Below are 18,764 nucleotides of genomic sequence, written 5' to 3' on the forward strand. Positions count from 1 at the left end.
GGGTTCATTTTTACATTTAGTTGCAATATCTTTTTCATATTTCCTTTGTTCCTCTCTCCACACCCTGACATATTCAATTCTTACCTCCTTGTATTCCTCCCAAGTCTTTTCACTTTACCTTCTTCTTACTTTATTCCATGCTCTTTGATTGCCAAGCAGTGAGATGGTCATCTGTGTAAGAGTTTTTTCTACATGGAGCCAAGCTAACCTGTGTAGTCTGTCTTCCAAGATGCAGCGGGATATTTCACAGTAATTTTGAGACAAAACAGTGCATCTTATGTGGTGTGATGAAATACAGAATCAGCGGTCATTCACTGAATCGGCACTTTTAATAGTAAAATATTATAATTTTTATCACCATATAGATTCATACACACCTAATTATCTAAAAGCCAGTAGAAAATTTATGCTTAATTTAACTGTTAATAAAAACTCAGCATTCAGATCAAAACCATGCTAAAGTTAGCAGGTAAGGTACTATTTTCCTTTTAGATTGCACACATGCCTTGACAGACTTCCATTTTGTATAAAAATTGATTTACAGTGCAAATAAATGTATTTGCATATTAAATCAATATTCATACAAAGCAGATGTCTGCGAAGGCGAGATGCCGAGCTAAAGGCAAAACATTTCTGCTACCTTTAGCAAGTTTTTGCTCTGAATCTTGATTTTTTTTTTATCAACAGTTATTTTAAACAAAATTTTTACCAGATTTCATATAATTAGGCGTGTATGAACCTAAATGGTGATAAATATTATATTATTTTCAAATTAAAAGTGCTGATTTGGTACAGGTTCATTCAATGACCACCGATTTGGTATTTCGTCGCACCCTATCTTATATGCCATGAAATACAGTAGTACAGAAGTGAATAAAATTTAACATCAAAAGAAAAAATAACAAAAAGAAATACAGTATGAAAACATCAATCTATCTATTGCCAGATGTCTCAATCCCGCAAGGGGTAGCCAAAATCAAATTGCCTTCATGTTGCCCTGTCCCCTGCCATTTTGCTGCCCTCCCCACGGCTCACACACCCCTCTCCCATACTCTTCTCCACTCCATCTCTTCATCTCAACCTTGGTCTCCCCCTCCCTCTGCCCCCTACCACTTCACTCACATACACTCTCCTCGTTAGTCTCACGCTCTGCATTCTCTCTATGTGGCCAAATCACCTCAATGTATTTCTCCTAACGCTTTCTATCATATCCACAATGCTCCTTCACTTCCTCGTTTGTCAGTCTGTCTCTCCATGTAACTCCACATGCTTTTCTCAAACAACTCATTTTCACTGTTCTCACTTTTGACTTGTGTCCTTCCAACGTCCATACATTTGAGTTGGTATCACAATACTGTACTATCATGCAGTGACTTTTTTACTTCCATGGTCACTTCCCTATTTCTTATCACTGCTTTTGAAGAACCAGTCACCTTTCTTCCTTGTACCCTGTCAAGCACTTCATCCTCCAAACTTCCATCCTTACTCACCATACTACCCAAGTAGCTACTTAACTGTATTCACATTTCCCGTTTCCTTAATGTCCAAACTCATTGTACATTTACAGTCGTTCTATTTTATGAAGGCAGTTTGGGTGGGGCGATCTGGGACTTCACACTGTTAGCTCTGTTGTCACATCGCCGCCGACACACGTGTAATTATTTGTGCTCACCTCTCTCTGTGTCTCTCTCACTCTCCTATTTTAAGCTAGTAACTACAGTAATCACTCTAATATCCGGACGCCCAATATCCGAACCTTATCGTCCTGGGATGAAACATTCCCAAAATGGTCCGAAAATCCAAAAAAATTGGAAAAAAAGTCGATTTTTTGCCGTCCGTAATTTGAACTTGCCGCGCGCGCCGCGTGAGAGCATTGTTTTGGTTCGTCATTCCTCCGACGTCCGATAGAGCGCCGCTGCATCCTCCCCACTTCCCGCCTGTCTCTCACCGCGACAAGACCTACGCTCTTCGCCATGGCTGCCCACGTGCTCGCTTTTGTGGTGGTGCCGTACTTGCTGCAAGGCCTCCTGCTGCTCTCTGCCCTACTCTTAGTGTGTGTGATGATGGCCCTGCCTCCTGAGAAAAGGAAGAGAGTGGTGTTGACTCTGGAGAAGAAACGGGAGATATTGGAGAAGGTTGATGCGGGTTGGTCTTCCTCTCGCATTCTCCGCGAGTTCAACCTGGCCCGGTCGACTTTGTTTGATATCAAGCGTTCCCGAGACAAGCTCATGCAGTACACGGCTGACTTCTCGTCGAGAAGCAAACGCAACGTGGAGAGGAAGGTTATGTTTACCCCCAAGTATGCAGAGATCGACCGCTCCACGTTGATTTGGTATCGACAGCAACGTGCAGCTGGTGTGATGGTACGTGGAACGGAGCTGAAGGCTGCTGCTGAGAAGTTTGCAAGGCTTCATGACACCCTAGACTTCAAGGCATCCGAGGGTTGGCTCTTCGCGTTCAAGTTGCGACATGGCCTTACTAACCGTAAAGCACATGGCGAAGCATTGGACGCTAACGAGGATGGAGTGGACGAGTTTCGGCACAAGGTGAAAGGCTTGATCGACAGGGAGGGCCTCACTCTCGGTCAAGTCTATAACGCTGACGAAACTGGCCTATTCTATCGCTCGGTGCCAACGAACACTCTCGCCGATGAGACGGAGAAGCGTGTACCTGGCCGCAAGCTTTCTAAGGAACGGATATCTGCTTTGTGTTGTGCCAATGCTAACGGCATGCACCGGCTTAAGCCCGTTATTGTTGGCCGTGCAAAGCAGCCTCGGTGCCTTCGTGGGGTGATGGATGTCCTTCCTGTCGTATGGTACCATTCTTTGAAAGCATGGTTCACAGCTGTGATTTTCAAAGACTGGTTTCACCATCACTTCGTCAAGGAGGTCATACATTACCAGACGAAGACACAGGGAATTCCTCGCGACCAGGTAAAGGCTCTCCTTCTCCTCGACAATGCACCTGCCCATCCATGCGACAAGGACTTGGTTGCTGAGAATGGCCGTATTAGGTGCATGTTTCTGCCACCTAATACGACTGCTCTCATTCAACCAATGGACCAAGGAGTGATCGTGGCAACAAAGCGCCTGTACCGTCGGAAGTTCCTGGACGAGGTGATGGTGGTTCTCGAGGACGAGGACGAGCGCAGGGAAGGACGTGACACTCGAGGCAAGCGGACTTTGGAAAACCTTCGCCGCTACAACATCAAGTCTGCGCTGTACAACTGGGCTAGTGCATGGAAGGAAGTCCCTGTGAAAACTCTTGAAAATGGTTGGTCTCGTCTGCTTCTCGGAACAGATGTGGAGTACGATTTCCTAGGGTTTGACGTGGATGACTTCCATGCACGGCTACGTACGCACGGCGACGATGTTGATGTGGACGATGTTCGTGAGTGGTTGGACGACGACGAGGCGATCCTGGGTATCAGACGTTGTCTGATATCGAGATCGCGTCTTCGGTTGCTGGTGTCAGTCCCGAACTTGAAGATTCCGACGACGAAGGCGATGATGATGCAGACTCCGCCCAGCAGGACACTACTCCAGCCATCCCCAAGCTGAGAGCACTCCGGGAACATCTAGAGTTCGTCCTAGACTACCTGGAACACCCGGACTGCGACAGGGAGATGGGGCCCTTGGGACTCGTGGAGGAAGTGCGTGCTTTCCAGCAGCGCATCATCAATCGCCAGAATCGTCGGTCCTTGCGTCAGTCAACGATTGACAGTTTTTTCAGGCCCGTGACCCCCGCTGTGCCAAGCCCTGGTTCCACTCCGTTGCCTCCCCAAGACAGGCCCTCATGCTCCGAGCCACAGCCCAGCACATCAGCTACAGTGGAGTCACCGCTCGACGTGAGTTTGCGGCTGTCTTCAGAGTCTTCTGTAGTCGGTACGCCATCACCACTACCCACCGATGCACCCCTTGGACGCCTGCCAGTGATACTCTCAGGCTCTGACAGTGAATAAACAGCAAGAACTTCTCCACTAGACCACACGGGAATTTTGAGTGTAGTGCAGTGAAAAAAACGGTGTGTTGTGTTAAGGTTTTCAAGTTGGGAGAAAAGACTAAGTAGAAAAGAAATTTAACGTAACTAACCTTCTTTGTTTTGGCTTTGGAAACTTAAAAAAACTTGGGAAAAGTTAATGTGCAACACTTAAATTTAATGGAACATTATTTGGACTAAAGTGAACACTGTGAAAAGAACGGACTTCTGTGTGTTATTGACTAAGTTCAGTGCAAGACTTCAGGAAGAGTGTAGTGCAAGTGCTTCAGGAAATCGTTCTTACTGTCAGAGTCCGAGAGGAGGCGGTTATTCATCGAGGTGGCCAGGGACTTGCTGTAAGTAGCCAAAATGTTTCATGTTGTACTATTTTCCATACTATATTTACCAGAATGTTTCATATTGTATTTTTTTCCATACTATACTTACCAGAAAGTGTCATACTGTACTTCTTTCCATACTAAACTTACCTCATGCATGTGCAGTAGGAATGTGTTTTTCAGAGTTCGGTTAGGTTCGGTTAGGTTAGGTTCGGTTAGAGTCCATAAGTACCAGAATGTTTATTAATGTATGAACATACTTCTAAACCCACATTTTATGTGTCTATTGCATTTATTTCAGTCATTTATGTGCCTTATTGGTGTGATTTGGGTGTTAAATAGGTGCTATGCATGTCCGGAGGGAGTTGTATAGGTGTTTGTCTGTGTTAGGGTCCGTAAGTACAAGTCCATAAGCTGGGGCCCAATATCCGGACAAAACCAATATCCGAACCTACCGATGGTTCTATTGATCCGGATATTGGAGTGATTACTGTACTTATAAGTGAATTTTAAACACTCTGTATAGATGTAATTCAATAACAAAGCTATAGTATGGTATAAATCTCATAAGACTTGTCAGAGTTGCTTTCGCAACGTTGTCAGGTGGTGACACGAGGGACAGCCCTGCGTGAGTGGGTCATACTCCGTCAGTCTCCCGCCATGGAAGCTTTAAAAAAAAAAAAAAAGCACCTATAGACTTTTACCTCACGGGTGGTGTGGAAAAAAAAGTCGAAAACAAGAGAAAAAATAAAGAAAATACAATTAGTAGTAGTTAATATAAATATGAGAGAGAGAGAGAGAGAGACAGAGAGAGAACACATGTGTGGCGACGATGTGGCAACAGAGCTAACAGAGTGAGGTCCCAGAGCGCCCCACCCAAACTGCCATCATAAAATAGAACGACTGTAGTGACTTCATTTCTCACGACAAATGTGGAAGTGTGTATGGAAAAGTTTGGAAGGAATGAGAGAGTGTTTTTGATCGGTGATATGAATGGTAAAGTAGGGAATGTGAAGGTGGATGGAATAGTTGGTGAGTGGGGTGTGCCTACTGAAATGAATGATAATGGCAGTGTGTTAGTGGACATTTGTACTGGAAGGGGGTTGGTGACAGCCAATACCCTCTTCAGGCACAAAATGATCCACAGGTATACATTGCGAGTGATGAGAAGGGTGGGTGGTGAACTGAATGAATGGAAGGCAATGACTGATTATGTGTGTGTGGATGAAAGGATGCGAAGATGTGTAATGGATGCAAGAGCTTATAGAGGTTGGGGGAGTGGACTTTCTGACCACTAATTGGTGGAGGCCAGAATCAAGATACAAATAAGGTGGAGTAATAGAAGATGGGGAGGACAGGAAGAAGGAGTATTTGCAAGGAGAGTGGAAAGGTTACAAGAGGATGAGAAAAAGGCAGAATATACGAGAGAAGTGGAGGAATGATTGGGCAAATATGAATTGGAGCAGATGGGGGATGTGGAAAGTGCGTGCAGGATATTCACAGAAGAAATATGTGCAACATGTGATATGGTGTGTGGGATGAAGCAATGACGGAGGGGGTTGCAAGGAACAGCATGGTGGAATGAAGAGGTGAGACAGGCTGTGGCACAAAGGAAGAAAGCATACAATGAATGGATGAGAAATAGGGGCGTGGAAGAAGTTGAGAGGCGGAAGAGAGAGTTATATGTAGAAAGAAATAGAGAGGTGAAAAGATTACTAAGAGAGAGTAAGAAGAAAGTGTATGAGGAATTTGGAAGGAATTTGAGTGTAAGGTGGAGGGACTGTAGGAAAATGTTCTGGAAAGAGGTGAAGAGAGTAAGACAGGGTGGAAGTGAAGTTAGCAGGGGAGTGAGAGATAAAAATGGTAGATTACTAGTGGAGAAGGGAGAAAAAGTGAGCAGATGGAGGGAACACTTTAAGGAATTGTTGAACACAGAGGATGGAAGTGATGCGAGTATAAGTGGCTGAGGAATGGCTGGGAGGAGGGAGGTGAGAAGACAGGACGAAATCAGTAGGATAGAAGTTGTGGAAGCAATGAAGAAAGTTAAATTGGGGAAAGCCCCAGGAATTGATGGAGTGTGTGGTGAAATGTTGAAGCATGGGGGAGAGATAGTAGTAGAACGGATGTGGAAGATGTGCAGAGTGGCCTGGGAGGAAGGTAGAGTTCCGGAGGATTGGAAGTCAGGTATAATTATTCCCTTGTACAAAGGAAAAGGGGAAAAAGAAGTGTGTGGTAATCATAGGGGCATTTGTCTTCTTAGTATAACAGGAAAAGTGTATGGTGGGATACTTATTGACAAAGTTAGGGAAATAACAGAGGAATTAGTTGGAGAAGAACAGGGAGGCTTTAGGAAGGGAAGAGGTTGTGTAGATCAGATATTCATTCTTAGATCTTTAGTGGAAAAGTTTCTGGAGAAGGGAAAGAAGTTGTATGCGGCTTTCATGGATTTGGAAAAAGCATATGACAGGGTGGATAGACAAGGATTGTGGAAAGTGTTAAGAATATATGGAGTAAATGGGAAGTTGTTGAATGCTGTGAAGAGTATGTATGATGGAGCTAAGGCTGCAGTGCATATGGATGGTGAACTGAGTGAATTTTTCTCTTTGAAGGTTGGGTTGAAACAGGGATGTGTCATGTCTACATGGTTGTTCAATCTGGACATGGATGGGGTAATAAAAGAGGTACAAAGTAGGGTAGTGGATGTTGGAGTGGCCCTGGTGAGAGGAAAGTGTTTGGAAACTCCCTGTACTGTTGTTTGCAGATGATACTGTGTTGTTGAGTGAAGCTTGGATGTTGTTGGAAGGGCACAAGTCAAGAGTGAGAGCAGTGGAAATGAGTTATTTAAGAGAAGCCTGTGGAGTCACATGGAGAGACAGGCTGACAAATGAGGATATAAAGAAGCGTTGTGGTGTGGATGTGGATGTGATAGGAAGCATTAGGAGGAATACACTGAGGTGGTTTGGCTACGTGGAGAGGATGGAGGGTGAAAGACTGACGAAGATAGTGTATGTGAGTGAGGTGGAGGGGGGAAGAGGGAGGGGGAGGCCAAGGATGAGATGGAGAGGTATATGAGAGAGGGGGGTGTGAGTTGGGAGCAGTGCAGTGAAATGGCGGGGGACAGGGCGACGTGGAGGCGATTTGTTTGTGGCCACCCTGAACAGGATTGAGGCGTCTGGCAATAGATAGATAGATAGATTTCTCTCGAAGATCATAACTTTACTCTTCTCCACATTCACCTTTGGATGCCATCTCTTACACACTCTCCCAAACTCATTCACCAAGCCTAGCAGGTCCCTTTTGTCTTCACTAAACAATACAGTATCATCTGCAAACAACAATACAGGAAGTTTCCAAATGTAGCCCTCTCTCATTACGGCTGTTCCAACATCCACTGCTCTTCCTTGTATCTCTTTTGTAACTCCATCCATATACACACTGAACAACCATGGAGAGATGACACATCCCTATTTCAATCATTCAGAAAGAAAAACACACTCAGTTCACTATCCACATGCACTGCAGCCTTAGCACCCTCATACATACTCTTCACAGCATTCAACAACTTCCTGTTTACTCCATGTATATTCGTAGTATTTTCGTCATTCCTTGTCTATCCACTCTGTCATAAACTTCCTCCAAAGCCATAAAGGCCACAGACAACTTCTTTTTCTTCTCTAAAAATTTTTCCACTACAGACCTAAGGATGATTATCTAATCAACACAACCTCTTCCTTTCCTAAAACCTCCCTGTTCTTCTTCAACTAATTCCTTTGTTATTTCCCTAGCTCTGTCAATAAGTATCCTACCAAATACTCTGCCTATTACATTAAGATGACAAATGCACCATTGATCACCACATTCTTCCTTTTCCCCATTTGCTTTGTACAGGGGTATTATTATACAGTAGAGTCTTTATACAACACAAGATAGGTTATACAGAACCTCGTGCAAAATCAGATTTGCGCTAAAACGTGACATATATTTACGTGTAAAATAGGGGGGTTAGGTTCTAGGAGCCTCATATGTTTTGTAAAAATATATTATAGATAGATTATTACAAATATGTCTGCCTTAAGACACCCAAGACAGTGTGTTTAGATACGATCTCACCGATTGGACACATCAGTGCATAATGTATTCTAACCTAACCGATTAGTTTTGCCCCCTAATACTCCCCATAAAAATTCTAATCACCAAGGATTGTCACTAAGCCTCTTGAAAGTCCTCATTACCAATCAAGCAAAAAACTTTTGACCTAATCAACACGTGAATGATGGCCGCCCAGCATCAGGCATATTTCGCCAGGAATCACTCTTGGTGCTAAAAAAAAAAAAAAAAAAAAAAAAAGCAGTGTGAAGCTATTTTTGAAGACAAGTAGCCATCAACAATAAAGGAAGAAAAATGCTATAAAGAAGTCGTGAGCACGGAGTGATTGTGAATTCCTCACTTCTTAAATACACATGAATGCAGTACTCATGAATAATAAGAAAGTCAGCCAAGCAGTATTAGTATGACAGTGTAATTCACAAGAAATGAACTCACATAATTATCTTGCCTAGCTATGTATGTCAACACGTAGTGTCTTCATATATCATAAGATCTGAATTTTCTCGACCGAAGACCGTCAATCCATAACAAACATCAGGCACAAAGCATTTTTTTTTTTTTCACACTCGTTGCACTAAAGGCGTAAACATGAATTTTACTGCTCCTTCATCATTAACTTTTTTTTCCAACAAAGAAAACTATCCACATCGTAAGCACTCCTGACTCATATCTGTCTGAATGTTTGCATTTAAGCTCCCACACCACATGTCACTTCATCCAACAATTTTACATTTTCAATTAGAATATTGTAAATGCTTTTCTTGTGTCCATAGCATTTTCAGGTGTCTTGGCATAACTAAAGTTAATTTGAAACCACATGCTAAGAGTTCTGAGTGGAAATGAGGAGCACGGAAATAAGCAAAATAAACTTCTCATCACAGTGACCGTCTACACAACTCTGAGGTAGGCTGTGGCAAGTGGTATGGGACATGGGTCATGTGGGTTGGTTCGGGTCAAGGAAGCCAATCAGTGACCAACAAAAGCACAACACACGACTTGTATCTGGAAACCCAATACCTAAATCACCCATTTCCCACAGTTTCTCTCGCGCAATTGAATGGTATTACCGAGCTATTAAGTAATCATGGGAGAAATTAAATGCCTGTTATTGAAAGATCGTTGTTTCGTTTTGTCTTAAATTATGACTCTGCTGTATCTGACTTCCAATCCTCCGTGACTCTGCCTTCCTCCCAGGCCAATCTGCACATCTCCAAATCCATTCTACTGGTACTACTATCTCCCCCATGCTTCATCATTTCATTACACACTCCATCAATTCCTGGGGCTTTCCCCATTTTGACTTTCTTCATTGTTTCCACAATATCCATCATACTGATCTCTTCCTCCCTTCTCACCACCCTCTTTCTTCCAGCCATTCCCCAACCACTTACACTCGCATTACTTTCATTCTCTATGTTTAACAGTTCCTTGAAATATTCTCTCCATCTGCTCATTTTTTCTCCCTTTTCCACTGTCAAACTACCATTTTTATCTTTCACTCCCCTGCTAACTTTTTTATCACCCCATCTAACTCTCTCTGCCATTTGCCAGAACATTTTCTTACATTCCTTCCACTTGACACTCAAATTCCTTCCAAATTCCCCATTCACTCTTTTCTTACTAATCTTTTCAACTCCCTCTTCCTCTCTACATGTAACAATTTCTTCCGTCTCTCAACTTCCTCCGTGCGTCTGCTTTCCATCCTCTCACTATATGCTTTCTTCTTTTGTGTCACAGCTTGCCTCACCTCTTGATTTCACTATGCTGTTCCTTGCACCCCCTTTTTTCTTCTCTTCACCCCACACACCACCTCACATGCTGCACAGATTTTTTCTGTGAAAATCTTGCACACACCTTCCACCTCCCCCTCCTGCTCCAAATCATATTTACCTAATTGCTCCCATACTTCTCTCTTATATTCTGCCTTCTTTCCATCCTCTTGCAACCTTTCTATCCTCCTTGCATGGACTACTTCATCATGTCCTTCCCTCCTCCTATTCTTGCACTGGACTTGAACCTTGACTTCCAAACACCACCAAGTAGTGGTCAGAAAGTCCACTCCCCCAACCTCTGGATGCTCTTGCATCCAGTATCTATCTTCTCATTCTGTCATCCACACACATACAATCAATCATTGCCTTCCGTTCATTCAGTTCACCACCCGCCCTTCTCATCACTCACCATGTATAGGCTACTTGTGTATCATTTTGTGCCAAAAGAAGGTATTGGCTATCACCAACCCCCTCCCTACACAAATGCTCATTAGAGAACTGCCATTCTCATCCACTTTTGCAGGCACATCCCACTCACCAACTACTGTACTCCATTACCCTTCACATTCGCTACTTTTCCATTCATCTCTCCAATCAAACACACTCACATTCCTCTCACACTCTTCTTTGCATGCTTCCACATTTGCCCAGAACTCTTACACTCTACCTCACATGCTGCACAAATTTCTTCTGTGAAAATCTTGCACACACCTTCCACATCCCCCAACTGCTCCAAATCATATTTACCCAATTGTTCCTCCACTTCTCTCTTATATTCAGCCTTTTTTTACATCCTCTGTCGTAAAGACTTTGTAGTTAATTGTAGAGAAGTATATTTTAGACTTGTGGTCGAGCGGCTTTTATATCTTGTAGTAGTTTCCCCACCAGATGTCATGTAGTGACGGGAGAGGTAAAGAATAGTATGGGACTATTTTTATTTGTCTTGGAAATATTAAACAGGTATAATAGTATAAGTCCTGGGTAGCTACCTCCCTGTCTCGCTATCTCTCTCTCTCTCTCTCTGTTCTAAAGCTAATCTCCGTCTCGACCTCTCTCTAGGGTCGCTTGTCTCCTTCTAAACTCTCTTTCCTAAAATCTCGTGTAGTAGGGTGTGTGTGTCACGTATCTTCCTCATGGCAACAGAACTTTCTCACGAGAGGACTGCTGACAGCTAACTGAATCATCTCCTTACTGGCCGCTGTCGTCAGCTTTCCCCGTGTAAGCGTTTAGCGCTGCTCGCTTCTCGCAAACACAACACCTTCTCATCATTTGACTTCCTGCTTCTATCTGTCTCTCTATCTATCTATTTATCTATCTATCTATTATGTAGTCCTATATTTGCTCGGCCGCGCGAAAATGACGTACCATCGACATTTAATAGTTATAATATATTAATACATACTACATACACATTATAATGAACTTATAAGCTAATTAAGTGAAATACATAATATTGTAAAGTAACATAATTGTATGAATATTGTATACATATATTATGCATAGTAAATAGTGATTATTCAGTAATATTACATTTTAAATAAGTTGAATACATATTGGAATAAATGCATTAAAGTAAATTATTTAACTGTAATACAGTATGTACTTGGGTTATTATAGTGAAATGCATACATGCAAGAATAAAAATAGTTTAAAATTAAGATTATTGTAAGAGTTACTAATATTTCATTTAAAGATAATGGTACTGGTCTGCCATATATGGGTCATTCTTCTTTGTGTTATTATTATTATTATTATTATTATTATTTTTTTTTTTTTTATATATATAATTAATACTATATACAAAATATATACACTTCATTCAGGGTGGTTAACTGTGATGTTAACTCTCCCCCCACTAAACAATGACTCCAAATTAGCAATTCTTGCATGCATTCTGTGCATGGCCAACAGCAATACTGCAACCACAATGCAGATAATTATGAAGACAGAAGGTGCTTGGCTATACACATAATATGGGTTGAACATACTCAAACTCAAATCTTCCCAGGGCTTCATTGTTTCATTGATCAGCTGCATAGTTTCAAACTTAGGTGAAGTCAACTTAATACTTGTGCTCATGTTTAAGTCCATATCAGGCAGTGGGTGGAAATGTTTGTGTGTATGGTTGAGAATGGCGTAGTGATTGATGGTGGAAAAAGTAGACATGGATGGTGTAAATACCGCACAGTAGTCTGGTGCTATGTATAATCCTGAGGCTGATGTATGAGATGGTGGTATATCTGGACAGACTATGTAAACTGATGTGTTATGAGGGAAATAAAAAAACTGCGAGTGTCCAATGCGTTGATGGTGTACAAGTTTATCTGGAGCAAAAGTGAAGTTGCAATGATGATGAATATTGTTATTGCTGATGATAGCCATTTCACAAGGGACCGTATCAGTAGGCTGAAACGTGAAAATGTACGCAGGACAAAGATGAACAGCATGTAAGGATGTGCGGCACTTTCGCTCAATCGTTGACTCACTTGCGAAAGTGACAGTGTCTCGTCTCTTGGAGACCATGATGAGTTCGGTGTCTGTGTTGATGTTGATGATGACTAAAGTGTTGTTGTTTCTATAGGGGAAGGGGTGTATTTGGTATACTGTGAACAGGTCTTCCGTGATGAATGATACATGAACTATCACTGATGTTGGTGTTAGTGTTGCTTCCAAGTACGGGTAATATTGCATAAATTCCCTACTGCGGAACAATGGCTTCAATTTATGTGTATGTATGCCTTGACTAACTATCTGACGTAGCTCATGAACTGGGAGTAAGTCATTTGTGATCTTGCCATCACCAGCATTCGAAATTCCTTGCATAAGTGCCCTGAAATGATCTCTAGTGTTCTCTAATTGTAGTAGAATCGTGTCAATATGTTCTGTGATGATGGAGAAGTGCTGGAAAAGGGTAACGTTACCCTCCAAGCTATTTATTTTATCTATACTCTCGAGAGCTACGTTTTCTGCTTGTTTCAGATTTTTCACAATTGTTTTCATTGCTGAGTTCTGTCCTGTGATGAATTTATCTTGGTATGTTAGTACCTGAGCTATCTTATTAAATTTTTTGTTTATTTCTTTAAGGTCATCCTCTGTAGCCAATCCAAAGATGTTCCCAAGAATTGCGTCGCCCAGATCGAACAAACCGCGCTTTTGGCGAGTACGTGTGATGTTGTTCCTGTCGCTCAGCACCTCTGTTCCAGAAGATGGGAGATCTTGGATCATGACGAGCATAGTTGACTTCGCCTGTTCTAGTTTCCATTTCGCTAACTTCACCATTTCATCCACTTCCTTGGTGATATGTGATTGTGAAACATAATTCCCTATCTTGAAGTCCAGAGTTCGCATCGGCGTCGCAAGTCTTTCTATATAAGTAGGTAAGTCATACAAGTAATCTAGACTTATTTCAGTACTCATGACATCCTTGACGATTGTAGTCGTGGCCGTTGGAGCTATGAGGCATCCTTGTCGTACTATATGCTTGGGGTCTAGGTGCGCATATACTCTTACTATGTATAGGAGAATCCATAGCATAAGTCCCTTCATCGTAACCTACCGAAAAAAAAAAAATCTATTAATTTCCTATAAAGCTGTGGTTGATGATAGTGATGATGTGCGTTACGGTTGGCTGTTATTTCATTTATAGAAGGAGTTTAAATCGATATTTAATTCTCGTAAATGATGTACTGTAGAATTCATTGGAATAGTTGCACCTATGTTCGATTGTTTGGTATATGACCTTAATTTCTTTTTGTAATCATTGTTGTGTTCTTGCTTGGTTTCTTGAGGTACGTTCACCTGTTCGGTTGTATCCGAGGCTGAATAATTATGTGATAATTCCCTTGAAACTCGTTTTAAATGGTCAATATGAACTTGTTTTTCCTCGCCACTTGAAAGTGACTTAATTAAAACTTTGTTTGCCTTTATGTTAATTACTCTGTATGGGCCCTCAAATTTAGGGGATAATTTATTGTCTCTCGTATGAATGACTCCGTAAACAATGTCTCCTAAGCTGATAGGTGAATCTTTTGCTTTTTTGTTAAATGCCTCCGTCATTTCTTCCTTGGACATCGTTAATTGTTTTTGCACTCTTTTGTGTATGTCCTGGAATTCACGTAAACGGAGTTTAGAGTAATCATCGTAATTGTATATAGGCATGCTGTCACCTTCTAGGAGCTCATATGGTAATTTTTTATCTGTGCCATATATAATGAAATGTGGTGTGTCACCAATGGATTTATTTATAGACCCATTAATGGAGGCCTCTACTCTGGGAATCCAATCATCCCAGCTTGCATAATTTTCACTGAGAATGTGTCGTAGCACATCTAATACCTTTTATTTTGTCTCTCTACCAACCCATTCGATGCTGGGTGATAGGCCAAAACGTTAACCTTTTTAATGTTGTATTGTTTACATATTTCTTGTAAGATCTCAGAATTAAATTCTCCTCCATTATCACTTATTAATACCTTTGGGGTAGTAAAGCGACATATTACATTATCTGTTATTGCCTTTGCTACTGTCTCTGCTGTCTTATCTTTAATTGGAGCTAAAATGACATAACGGGAAAAATGATCCGTTGCTACGAATAAGTATAGGTTATTATTGTATGATAATGGCATCTTGAGTAAATCAACAGCGACAACGTCCCATGGTTGATGTGGTACTGGGTAATTACCCATCGGTGCAGGTGTGATTGGGTATCCTTTGTGTTTCGCACATGATTCGCATCTGTCTATATGATTGTGTATATCTCTTCGTAATGAAGGCCAGTAATATAATAGCTGGGCTTGGTTGAATGTCTTATCCTTTCCAGGGTGTCCTGCATGTGGGCTGTCGTGTATCATTCGTAATACTTGGGGTATCATGTCATTAGGTACTACCAACTGGTTAGTATTTCTTTGGCGTTTTGGTTGTTTAGAGTTAATTTTGTATAATGTATTATTGACCATTGTGAATTGTTCAAGTGGGACATGCAGTTTGGGTAATTGTATGTCATCTCCACTTTCTAACTTGTATATTACTTTTGACCATACTGGGTCAAGTCTTTGTGCCTTTGCGATATCCTCGTGGTTTGGGATATTTCCTTTGAGATCTAACGCCGCGACTTGAATTGTGTTCGGGTTCCTAGATAATGCGTCAGCTACTATATTCATTTTACCTTGTATATAATGTATTTGTACATTGTAGTTTTCAACTGTACATTTCCATCTTGCTCTCCTCCCAGAAAGGAGTTTTTCTTTAAACATACCCACCAGTGGTTTATGGTCGGTGAATAAGTGGATTTCGTAACCATATACCAAATCTCGAAACTTTTGTAATGCAAAAATCACTGCAAGTGCCTCTAAGTCTGTAGTGCTATAATTTTTTTCTGCACCTCTTGTTTGTCTGCTGGCAAATGCAATTGGTTGATTCTTTCCTCTTTATCTTCCTGCATCAGTACAGCCCCTAATCCTTTAACTGATGCGTCTGTACAAATAAGAAATGATTTCGTGTAATCTGGATATGCTAAACAAGGTGCATTCGTTAGTTTAATTTTTAGATTGTTAAATGCCCTTTTTTGTTCTTCTTCCCATTGGAATACAGCATCTTTTTTGAGTAGTTGGAATAGAGGGAAGGCTATATGAGAGAACTGTGGTACGAAGGACCTATAGTACCCAGCCAGACCTAAAAATTGTCTAACTTCGTCAGTCGTAGTGGGTTCAGGAAAATCTCTCACTGCCTGTATTTTGTCATCAGTGGTGTGAATACCATCAGAGCTTAATTTGTGGCCTAAGAAATTTATTTCCTTAAAGCAAAATTTGCATTTAGAAAGTTTAATTTTTAATCCAGCATCACTAAGCTTTTGTAAGAGTAAGTCTAATTTCCTGAGATGATCCTTAATATTCTTCGTTGCGATAATAATATCGTCAAGATAAACAAATATTCCTTGTCCTAAAATTCCGGACAATACGTAATTCATAAGACGCTGGAACGTACCAGGGGCTGTCCTCAGTCCCATTGGCATTCTTGTATATTGATAATGGCCTCTGTTTGTTGAAAAGGCAGTGTATTTACGTGACTCCTGAGATACCGGAATCTGATAGTATCCGTTTAGGAGATCGATGGTCGAGAATATATTATTCTCAGGACCAATATTCTGTAGAACATCACTTAGCAATGGCATGGGAAATCTGTCTGGGATGGTGTGATTATTTAGTTTACGGTAATCTACTACCGCACGCATTTCTCCATTTCTCTTGGGCACAAAGAAAAGGGGAGCGTTCCACGGAGAAACTGAAGGCTCAATAATTCCAAGCTTTAACATTTCATCGACATACTGATTAGCAAGTGTACGTTGGGAGTGTGGTATGCGATAAGCTGGTACGAAAATTGGTGGTGTTTCTGGGTGCACATTAATCATGTGATTAATCAAGTTAGTACACCCTAATTGTTCTCCGGGCAAGGCTACGGTGTCCCTGTGTGTTTCCAACAGGGTTAACAAATCATTTTCTTCGTCAAATTCACCTGAGTGAATTAAATTCTCTTTATTCTTTCTCTATCCGTAGATTTTATCTCACTTGTTACTCCACCAATATTTATTTCCTTCACAGGGGCTAAACATTTTTCAATATTAACTATGCAAGTTCCCTTCTTCAACTGAACTTCCCCATTCATGTGATTAATAATGAATATCTGAGTTAGCCCTTCGTCGTTCGTATGACATAATGCGTTTTCTACTGACAATCCCTTTACTTTACATAATTCTTCTAAGACAAGAACAGTACTATTCCGTAATTTGCTCTTTATGGTAACCTTCATGTATGAATTAGGTGGTATAACCAAATCATTAGAGATGGGCTGGAAAAATTGATAAATCAGTACTGTTAGCTGGGTCACTAATTCTGGAGGATGGGGTTGCTGGTGTAAGTGGATCTATACACTCATCTGTTTGTGTATGTTTGTTTAAGCCTTTAATATTACCAATTCTTTTTGGCTCTCTTCTACCAATCGGTGAGGGCTCTGAAGTTATTTCCTCTATAAATTCATTATCAAAGTCTATTCCATTCATTTGTGGGAGTATAGTTATGTTCTCAGTTCTCATGGATCTTAAGCCCAGTAACATATGAGCTTTAATTGCTAAGTTTTCAACGATATAGAACAATGCAGAGAATGGTCTTGTAGTTTCTGTGAAACTGAAATTTAATCTTATCATACCTTTTACTGTAATCTCTTGACCATCTACTGTGTTTAATTCTAAATCAGCTTCATCCAGAAAAGTTACTTTCTTTTTATTTTTAAGAATTCTATTTAGTTCTTCATGTGTTATTAAGTTCACTGGAGAGCCTGTATCTAAAAATAAGGAAACGTTTTGATCCTCACATACAGCTGGTATCAAGATACACTCATTTCCCAACATGCCTCCTATGTGAAGTTTAACCTTGTTCTTTTTTATGTTTGTTCGTTTTGTCATGACTTGGTCTTCCCCCGATTTGAACATAGACACAATTTTTTCTACTGTTTTGCAATCACTAGTCCAGTGCCCTTGGTATCTATGATGCCTACAGTAAGGACCAAACCCTTGTGTCTTTTGATTATCCTCTTTTGCCTTGATAAAGCATTCATACCTTGTGTGTCCTGGTTTTGCACAGTAATGACACAGAATGGACCTATCCCTTGACTGTGACCTACGAGGTGATTTCCCATAAAAAGTGTTGTTTATAGCGCGAGACCTGCTCGGGCTGCGCGAAAACTTATGAAACTGCCTGTAGGAAGGCGTGTGGGAACGAGGTCTAGGCGTCTTTGCTTGTTTGGGCTGCCTCATTTCAGGTCGCGATCGATTTTGTTCTCTGTTTGGGGTCGGTGTTGATGTTTTCACAGCTGATACTGTCTCAGGTACCCTGATTCTACCAGAATGTGCATGTGTGTCGACCACACCTGCTTTACTGCACTGCATCTCTACCTCGTTCATTAAGTCTAGTAAGCACATTCCAGGGATGTACGCGATTGTTTTGGCGATCTTAAGGATTCTATCAGGTAATTTACACAAGGCAGCTACATAACCAATGATGTCCACGACGAGGTCTGGGGACATCTTTCCATCATCTGTTATCCACTTAGAATTCTCCAGAGTAGCTAATAGGGTTCTCTTGATTGTGGAGACATCAGCAGTTATTTCACTGAGCACATGGTTTGTAGTGTGCTCCCTTACAAGATCTACAATTTTATGTAATTCTGGAATTATACCTGGCAAGAAGTTCATACCTCCAGAAAATTTCTTCAGAAATTCAGTTTTAAATTCATCATATGTCCTAGCACGATGTAGCTTATCGGAGCGCAATAAATTGCTTGCTGGACATCTTTCCTGGCTTATGCAAGATGAAAAAATAGCAATTTTCTCTTGTTCATCTAGTATGTGGCGCTTGATGAACATTTGTTCGCACTGACTGATTAATGAAATGACATCAATGCGATCCTTGTCTGTGCCAGAGAATTTTGGGGCAGTCTTATCCTCGTGATACACAAAAACGTGAGGTGTGGTTTTTAGATCAGCAGTATTTGTTTCTTGATTCATATTTAATGATTG

The sequence above is a fragment of the Coenobita brevimanus genome, chromosome 39 (genome assembly GCF_032717465.1).
Source record: "Coenobita brevimanus isolate Jiangsu-jjx chromosome 39, ASM3271746v2, whole genome shotgun sequence".
NCBI classification, from domain to species: domain Eukaryota; kingdom Metazoa; phylum Arthropoda; class Malacostraca; order Decapoda; family Coenobitidae; genus Coenobita; species Coenobita brevimanus.